General features: G+C 39.8%; 1 pseudogene; it reads left to right on the forward strand.

Annotated features, from left to right (window-relative positions):
- The first annotated feature begins 487 nt into the window (after positions 1-487).
- On the forward strand, positions 488-931 carry LOC101636954 (annotated as a pseudogene).
- Positions 932-10,185: the final 9,254 nt, after the last annotated feature.

Raw genomic sequence — 10,185 nt, forward strand, 5'->3', positions numbered from 1 at the left:
GACAGCTTTGAGAACAATGCCAACAAAATTCCTCCACACAAAGTAGCATCCTAGAAACATTTCTTTCAGGAATGAGTATAGATTCTTAAGTATTCCTTCAGCAAATATGAGCACAACAAAGACATTAGATGAATTATGATTGTCCTTAGGGTAGAAGACTACCTAGAATAACACAGGGTAATGTGCAGCAGCAAGAGAAAAATATACAAAATTTTCTGACTCTAGAGCATAGAAAAAAAGTCTGTTCAAAATAGGAAAATGACAGTCAGCAAAAAAGGAGAACAATTTCATTTAAAAACAGAGGATATAGCTATGATTCTTCATAATAAACAAAACGATAATAAAAGCAAAGAGGAAAAACAAACTACAAATTGAAACGTGAAAAAGGTAAATAATGGCAATAAAGTTTCTTATAGTTAAAACAAGATCAAAGAAAAGGAGAAAAGAAAAAGTAGGAGGCAAGATGGTGGCTCGCAGTGACCAGCTGTCAAGGGATGAAAATAGGTTCTCCATTCACTATAGCACTAACAGCAGTAAAATGGCCATATCAAACAGAACTGTCTTGAAACATTTATTTCCAATTCAAAATGGAGCTTTATATTCTGTTCGTCATAAGTCTACATATTCTCTTTCAGATGACTATCATTGCAAAGTAGAACTTGCTTTGACATCTGACAACAGGACCATAGTATGCTACCACCCATCTGTGGATATTCCATATGAACACACAAAACCTATCCCTCTGCCAGACCCTGTATATAATAATGAAGAAACACAAGATCAAGTACTAAAAACCAGATTGGAAGAAAAAGGTGAACACTTTGAACAAGGACCCATGATAGAAATGTTCTTTACTACTAAGCATCATTGGTATCCTCATGGACAGTATCAAAGACGTCGTAAGAAACCGGACCCTCCAAAAGACAGATGATGGTATCAAAGTTCTCATAAGTCAAAGAAATGTTATCCTGTGTCTCATTTTCTATTTAGAAAATGCAGTCTGCCATATTAACTAAGAATAGTAAAATAATAAAATCTCTTCTTTTATTAGGAAAAAAGAAAAAGTAGCAGTAATAACACCTATCACAACTTAAACTGAAATTGCTGTGAGCAAGTTACACTTAGGAGAAGAAAAAAAACAGACTTAACAGGAGATAAGGGAAAAGGCAGTAAAAAGGGAAATGGCTGCTGATAAAATGACAAGATTTCAAGGAAAAGATTTACATGAACTTGAATTGAAAATTCCTGACAGGCAAAGGAAGTTAAAAGGCAGAAAAACAAAGACTCAAAAAGTGAAAAGTATAAAAATATGTTAGTAGAGGTGTCTCTATGTTTTGCAAAACTATCAAAGTTGGAAAGAAGAGACAAAAAATAAAGGACTACCAAACCCCAGGCCACTTCTGTGTCCTACATAGTGTTATTACATCCTGAAGCCAAGGTGAAGGAGCATATAGATGATGAAATTGATATACAATAGTTCCCAGAATAACTGAATTAGGCTAATACTGTTACTGAGAATGTTAGCCTATTCAGCTGTTGTGGGAAGTATAGGGACAAATCATGTTATTTAAATATCACAAGCCTAATCATTAATTATTAATAATATTGTATGTACCATATATTAAGTTCCATACTGACAGCCATTAATATTTCCTTTTTATACTGAAGCATTTAAAGCAGTTTATATATTGGTCCATCACTAATGTAAAAGCTACATAAGTTTATGCTACAAACATTATTTGATTTAAGGCATTGAGAACATCTTCTGTTTTTTAAAATTCTAACAAGACTGGGCCTCCCTGGTGGCACAAGGGGTTAAAGTGCAGTACTGTGAAGCTATCCACAGCCACTGCAACACTAGTTCCATCCTGCGCCAGGGGCTGACCCACCTGGTGCAGAGGACCTCTCCATTTCCCCCATTTCTCCCCTCAGTAATGTGTTTCAGTCAATCTGCCTGTTCTGCTCCCTACTCTCTGTGGTGAATCCCTTCACCCCCCCATTTCTGGCCTGTACCCCAGTTCTTGTATGCATAAATAAATAAGTCTATAATTTGAAAAGTTTAATTAGGGCAATTTAAGAGAGACGTTTTCAAAAACAAAGACTTATTTTCTTTTTTAAAACTTACAGGCTAAGTTAGCCCCAGTTTTTAAAAAAAAAGTATCATTAGCGTCATGAAATAAATTAATACTTTTTCTAAGTTCAAGAAACTGGTAGTTTGGCAATACTACATTTTGTAAAGTTGTCATTTTGATGAAGAAAAACTAAAACGCAGGCAAGTTTCCAAACACACAAAGCCATAACAGGGCTGAGACTCAAATCCAGGTTGTCTGGTTCTAGTCTATCCGCGCAACCACTGGGCACCCTGCCTCCCGCAGCAGAAAACTTGAAGATCGAACTTCTATTCTCCTGGCTATTCAGAAAGTACCAGAGCCTTAAAATGTGACTAGAAGGCATCGAGAAAGGAACAGACACCAAGAAAGAGCTCTTGAAGGTTGACAATGGGATTGAGCAAAATAAAACGAGAAAACAGTCCGCCAGAGCGACCCACACAGAAGTTGCCTGGGAGTCAGCTCGGCGCACCCCTAAATCCGCAGTGACCAGCTGCCAGGACTTTCCAGGCCTGCGAGGTCGTGGGGGCGGCAGCTAGAGACCCCGCTTCGTGGCCACCTTCGGGCCCTCAGGCACCCAAGGACACGCTAAGGCAGCCTCTTACTCCGGGTGTTTCTTGTTGCTAAGGCACACTGCTTGGCGCCAATTAGTGTCCCGCTTGCAACTGTGGAGCAGTTACCCACGCAACTGTAGTCGGCCAAAAGCAGTGGGAAAATAGGAAAATTCGCTCTTTCCCTTCAGAAAGACTGAGTGGCAATGGCAGCTTTCTGACCTGCAGTGCCCAGCAACCAACTTTCCATAGAGCTGTGACCTTCTTAGTAATGATCTCCCGCCTCCTAGCGTCACGCCTGTTTCTGTGAGCACGTTTGCTTTCCCTGGCACTACGCTCGCTAGTACTAAACTCTTTACCTCTGCTGTTTTCCAGTAAATCCAGTCCAGGACAGTCCTCTTCCGAGAACCGCGGCATCAGTTCTGAAGTGGGCTGCTGCCACTGCTTTCCCCAGAGGAAGTCCGGTCTCGCGAGATCTTGAGGATTCTTACAGGGTTGGCCAGGGAGCCCTGAAGTGAGGAACACCTGGTGCCCCAGGTAACAGCGAGCTCTGGTCTTAAGACTCCGCAGCAAGCAGTCCTCGCTCACGCCCTAGCAGGCCAACCCTAATGCTCCCGGGCACTTTGGTCTCCTTCTTCTCACTCGGAATCACATGAAGGGAGACTGCCTCAGAGGTTAGGGGCTGGTGCGGGAAAAGGTTCTGTCTGGCCCCAAGGTTGTGCACAGGTGGAGTGACTAGAGGCCAAAGTCCAGAGGCGGGAGAGTGGAATGCACATGCGCGGGTCACGATGCTCGCCTTTCAGTTTTCTAGGAAGGACTCGACAGGTGCCCCAAAAATGAATGGACAAGACCATCTCTTAGATATATCAACATGAAATTTCAAATGTGCAAATAAACAAAAAGATTACAAACTTCAAATTAAAAAAAAATAATAAAGGCACACAGACACTTTACAAAGGAACAAAAACCATTTTGTAATCAACAGCTCCAGAGACTACATAATAGCCTAATAGCAGAGCAATATCTTCAGAGGTTGCAATCAAATTCCCACCAAGGGTAAAAGCATAACAAAGCAACAAAACATTAAAACAAACAAAAAAATCAGATAATTTACCACATGTGTATCTTGTTAAAAGAAGATACCTGAGCATGTACTCCAGGAAAACAAACAGATATCCAAGGAGACAGTGATTTCCACTCAGAAGGGCAAGAAAGAATTTCTTAGGTAACAGGCATGCAGAAGACTAAAGAAAGCCACTCTGATTGGAACAAGAGAGTGGAAGACAGGGGAAAGAGATTTAGATTTAGTCTGAAAATATGAAAAAGATGATGCAAAAAATCAAGCAAGCAATTTGAAATTTTAAGTGAAAATAATATAGAAAGTTATTTTAAAATGAAGGAAATTATAATGATGCATAACTTTAAGTAATAACAAAAAGTTAATCCATTTGAACTGATGCTTGGAATTACCCAGCATGGCATAAGGGTCATGGAATTGGAGACCCTTATAATTACAGTCCACTATTTAATCAACGATGACAGTATTTACAGGATTATAGTAATGTAATCTGTTTGTTGATGATGGAAGGGTAATGAAAAAGCCCAATTGAGGTTGAAGCAATATAGGAGGCTAAAAGGAAGGGCAGGTAGGATTGTTCCTATTATTCCCTTACAGAATGAGGAGTTAAGAATGCTTTTAAATGTTGATGGAAAAAAATTAGAGACTTTAATTTTTATAGTTTAAAGTTACAAAGATATTCTACAGAAAAAAGGATGATAAAAATGGCACATTACTACAAGGTGAAGAGAAGAGATGAGTGCCTAGTAAGCTTTATTGTCACCTTTCACTTTGGGAAATCAATAGATACTGCCCAAAAGTGCTAATAATGACCTAGAAGTAGGGTTCCAGGTGAGGAAGATTGTTCAAGAGAGCAGAGCATTTCCCCTATATAGTGTCAGAAATCCTTGACTTATTTCATGTGTACCTCTCACTTTTCTGAACATGAATACACCTCTTTCTGTTAAGCTCCCAGCATACAGAACACAAACCAAGCCGCAAGAATCAATAAAATTACTTAGAGTATAATGAGAATGAAACTTGGGGTAGAATTTCAAAGCCCTCAAAAAATTACGAGGAGATTAGAGCAGGGAGAACACATCAAAGACAGAAGAGCAAAGAGAATACATGTTGTGATAAGTACGCCATAAGGGTCAGCAGGGGGCTCAACTGTATCAAATACTGCTGAGGCCATGTGAGATCATCATTTGGAATATCTATCGGATTTGACAACCCAGAACAAACTGATGGGAGCTGGAGCCAGAGAAGGAAGTGTTGACAAGGAAAATTAGAAACAGTGGCTGCATATGTAGGTGATGCCCAAGTTTTTGGGAAAAAAAAGTAGAGGGTAACAACTAAACACTGACACAAGATCATTTTGTAGTTGTTTGATACAGAGAGGTGGGCTTGTTAAAATGCTGGTGGGGGCCCTCCCTGGTGGCGCAGCGGGTTAAAGCGCAGCACAAAGAAGCTTAAGCCACTTCCACATGAGTTCGATCCCCGCCTCTCCGGAGGTGACCACATGGCGTGGCAGACCTCTCCTGAACAGCCCGCTGCTCCCCTCAGCAGTGTACTTCGTCGATCTGCCTGTTCTGCTCCCCTCTCTGTCTCTGGTGAATCCTCTCACCCTCCGCATCTCTGGCCTGTACCCCAGTTCCGTACAAATAAATAAAATCTTTAAAAAAAAAAATGGTGGAGGAAAGGTGGCAGTAGAGGGGAGAGGTTGAAGATGAAAGTATGTGGAAGATGCACTCCAGAGATCAGTGAAGGGATTCCACAGAAGAGGGCATTCTTCCTTTGCACAGGAGGAAGGGGTCACTGATGCAATTGTGGTCACATGTGCAGTGAGCTCGAAATTGGGGAAGTTCCTGCCTTCTTCCATGAAGTAAGAGGCCCAAGAGAACAACCAAAAGCACTAAGACTCAGCTCAAAATATGATATTTTTCAGTATTCAGTAATTCAAGATGGAGGCAAAACAGGTAGAAAGCTGTGTTTATTCAAAAGTGCAGTTTTGCCAGGTGGGATAGAGAAGGCGAATAATAGGTATTTTCTAGGAGCATATGGGAAGGAAGGCAGAGAGAGTGAAAAGCTAATTTGTCAAAAGCTAATTCTATAAATAGTGAAAAGAATTTCAATAATGTAATAAAATAACGTTATTATTATTTTTTTTAATGGAAGGAAGGAGACAAGAGGGTTGTAAGGTGCAGTGCAAATAATCAGTCCAACACAAATGTTCACATTCAGGGTGTATAACCTTTGTCAGGCTAGTGGAAAGTCTTCCATGCTCCCGTTTAAAACTTGGGCAGTTGAGAACCCCAGAATATAGGAATTCTTTCTAAACTGATCTCAGTCTTACTGGAAAATAGAGAAACAGACTAGAGAAATAGGAGCATACATCAAAAGATGGACCCACTTAGTGAAACATCTTTATATTTGGGTGCCAATTTGGGTGGGGAAATATTTTATTGCAAACTGTTATGAAACTGCCCCATTTTGGTAACAAAGATAACTGAGAGCATAGATTAACCGGGAGGCAGGCCACTGGACACTATGCATTGCTAGTCTTAGGTATGTTTAGCTTTTCTGGAATGGTCTTTTGTCAGTCCAGGTACCTTTCACTGGCATCTGCAAGTTCTAGACGATGGTGCTGGCTTAGAAGTGAGAGCCTCCAGGTAATGAACTGCATTTAAGAGCTGATTTTGATTCAGATCCTCTATGAAGTTCTGGCGATCAGAAATTCTCTATCATGAAGCAATGAGCTACCCATATTAAGGTAGGCTGGGGTACCCTGGAGGAGTGTACCTTCTAAGGAGACTGAGATGAGCAGTGGTGACCACTGCTGTCATATACCCCATAAACTAGATAGGACCAAAGTCTATTAATAGAAACTAATTCTAGGCTCTTTTCTTTGTTTTCTGCTATTCCCTATAAGCCCAGGGGCAACATTTAGTAATAAAAGGATACCTATTTTTGAGACTGAGAGAAGAATGAATGTAGGAACTATGCCATATGCCCCAGCTGATAGAAGTCCCAGAGGGCAGTGTGTGACAGTGGATATTAAGATGATTACTTGGTTATGGGCTGTATCATTATACCTTTGCAGTCCCAGCTCCCATACAGAGAAATACATTCCTTTAGTTTGATCCTTTATTCACTTTTTAATTTTAAAATATTTTATTTATTTATTTTTGCATAGAAAAGGAGTGTAAGCCAAAGGTATGGGGGTTTAACCAGAGACAGAGTGGGAAGAAGAACAAGCAGATCTACTGAAATACACTGTGGGGGGTAGAGCGGGCAGGGGCCGTGGGCGAGACAGGAGAGGTCTCCAAATCATGTGTCAATTAGCTTCCTGGCCAGGATCCACTCAGGCTGTTGTGATGACAGCACCATGACTTACCAGGGAGGCCCCCTTTATTCATGTAAACACTTGTTTAGAATTGTTATGTGCCATGTATTGTGCTAGAAATCAGAGATAGGAAAATTGAGTAAAGACAAGATCCTTGCTTATCATGGTTCAGTCTATTTCCTTTCTTCTGAAACCCCCTGCCCCCAACAGTTTCACTTGGTGTCCTTTGAGATATTTTAACTTCCTTTACTTTGAACTATGGGTATTAAATTAAATATTATTTCTTTTCAGAGGCCTTTGACCAGAATTTACAAAATTGTTCTGATAGGTACTTTGACTTGCAGATGTAGTTTTCCTATTACTGCACATAGAACTTAAATTAAAAAAATGAAAGCAATCAAAAATTAGGTGTCACATGTAAAATTTAGATGACTTCACATAAAAACTTGGATGTCAGGCTCTCCCTGGTGGTACAATGGGTTAAAGCATCACACTATGAAGCTCTCCAGAGCCACTACAGCACGAGTTCAATCCTCTGCCAGGGAGCTAACCCAAATGGCGTGGCAGACCACTCATGACCTGCCCACTGCTCCCCCTCAGCAGTGTATTTCAGTCAATCTGCCTGTTCTGCTCCCCACTCTGTCTCTGGTGAATCCTCTCACTACCCCTGCACCCCTGGCCTGTACCTCAGTTCTATAAGCATAAATAAATAAATCTTTAAAAAAAAAAACAAAACTTGGATGTCTGTCAAAAAGACAACTGCACCCCCTTGTTTATTGCTGCTTAATTTACAGTAGGAAAGACATGGAATCAAACCAAATGCCCAAAAGTAGATGACTGGATTAAAAAGATGTGGTACACATACACAATGGAATATTATTCAGTGATAAAAAAAGATAAACACTTGCCTTTTGCAGTAACATGGATGGAACTGGAAGGGATCATGCTTAGTGAAATAAGTCAGAAAGAAAAAGAAAAATACCGGATGGTTTCACTCATAGCAGGAGCATAAAGGACCCGGGGTTGTGGGGGATAACAATAATAATGAACAACTATATACCAGAGACATTTTACAGAGGTGGAGTGAGGAATGGGATCAAAAATGAGGCGGGGGAGAGAGCACTGGACTATGGTGATGGTACACGGGTGAACTGGTGATAGAAAGTCCATGGGGATTACAACTGAGATGGAAAAAAGCACAAAGCTATGTAAAAAAAAGTTATAATAATAATAATAATAAAAACTTGGATATCTGACTTCTCTTGAAAGAAGATCTGTAACATTCAGTGCATTTCTTATATTTGGAGCTGACTAATGGCTGCCTATTCATTCAAACATGCATTTTCTAGTTAACTTCATTCTCCATTCAGTGGCTTTGCACAACTGTGGCCCTGTTGTGTCTCTGGAAACCCTGACACTGGTCTGGAGCATAGTGTTGCAGCTGAAATGTGAGTAAGAATTTAGACTGTTTCAAGGGGTGGCTGGGAAAAAAATAAGGAGGAACATAGGAAAGAAATGATAAAGGCAGAATTATCGAGATTTAATGACCAGACCAGCGTGGCTTGACAGCAATAGTAGTTGTAACTCTCAGTGACCAGGGGACTGATGGTGTTTACAGTGAGCATGGTTGGTAGCCAGGCAGGCAGGTTTCTTTCCCTGGGTGGTGCATAGGTCTAGTTGCTTTGAGAGCTGGCTGGTAGTTATTCAAAGTTGCCCCTTACCCCATAAAGTTGCCATCTGCTGAAAGAATTGGAGCATAAACATTGAGAGGTTATACATCTGCTCTCAGGGAGAGACCAGCTTACTGTCATTGATTTATTGACACAGAAATGCAAAGGCAGTCCTTCTTGCTTTTAGGTAGCAGCAACTCAGGGGGACAATCTATGCTTCAGAGCTACTCATGGATCAGGCTGAAGCTGGATTCTAGCTGGTACTTAGTTCCTTCCCTTGACATAGCTTGCTTACCTTACTCCTTTTATCCTGAGGGCACTCTCTCGATAAATCAGTAACACCAGCAACTTCATAAATCATGTACTTCTTGGAACCCAACATTAGACAGTATTTCTAACAGAATTAGGTAGTTTTAGACTTGGGAAATGGCTAATGATGGAAAGACAAGATCTAGGGTCTCCTCTCCATAGGGATTCATTCATAGACATGATTTTATCTCTAGCTCAGTAGCACAGAGATGAGACTACACAAAATGGTCAGCAAATTTTGTTTTGTTTGTCAAATGAATTTGATTTGAAGTCTATTGAGTCTAAGGAAACAGCAGAACATCCAGTAAGAGAAATGCAGTATGCGAACATTAAAGTGACTGCGGCTGGATATTTACGTCTTTTTATAAGGAAAGAAACCATTCAAGAAAGACAAAGCAATTAGTGTCAAGTGCAAATAAAATCTTGATTCTTTTCAGTGTAAAGCAGGCAGCATTTGTCTTTAACTCAATTAGGTGCATAACTCCAATTTGTCTAAGTCAATGATTTACTATCCCTTTGTAACTAATGTTTAGGCAAAATTCCAATTACTGAGTTTTGCTCATTGCTTGTAAGTAGGTCTAGTGGAAAAGATTAATATTCAGCTGGGGAAGTATTTGTGAATTTTGTCTTCTGGTTCTATTGCCCAATAATTGAGTAGTTGAGACTCATTTAGAACAAGGAGTGTGCAAAATAAAATAATCAAATACTCACTATATATACACTTAGGAAGAGATTTGTCATATCTCTCTTCATTAAAGGGATTTTAATTTTCAAAATATAAATAAAAAAAAACAGATAGAGGACTCAGATGTACTAAAGGTCACCCTCTTTTCTTTTCAAATGCAGGTCTTCTCCAGTATCTCAAGAAAGGTGGATTTATATGCTTTAAATCTTGGTTGTCTATTTTCATCCCATAAACTGTAATTATAGCTCTTTATAACATGCTAAATAATTCCTCCCCTACTGGATGTTTATACCTTTCAAATATTTATAGACTGTCACATTCCTTAGTCATCTCTTTGCAGAGTTGCACATATTTTGTTCCTTTAATATTGCTCATAAATCAATTTTCTCAATGCTAAGCTGCTTTTCTTACTTCTCCATTCAATTTGTCTCTGTCATTTTGATATAGTGTTAATTAAAG

This window comes from Condylura cristata, unplaced genomic scaffold, assembly GCF_000260355.1.
Source record: "Condylura cristata isolate star-nosed mole 26May11 unplaced genomic scaffold, ConCri1.0 scaffold00001, whole genome shotgun sequence".
Lineage (NCBI taxonomy): Eukaryota > Metazoa > Chordata > Mammalia > Eulipotyphla > Talpidae > Condylura > Condylura cristata.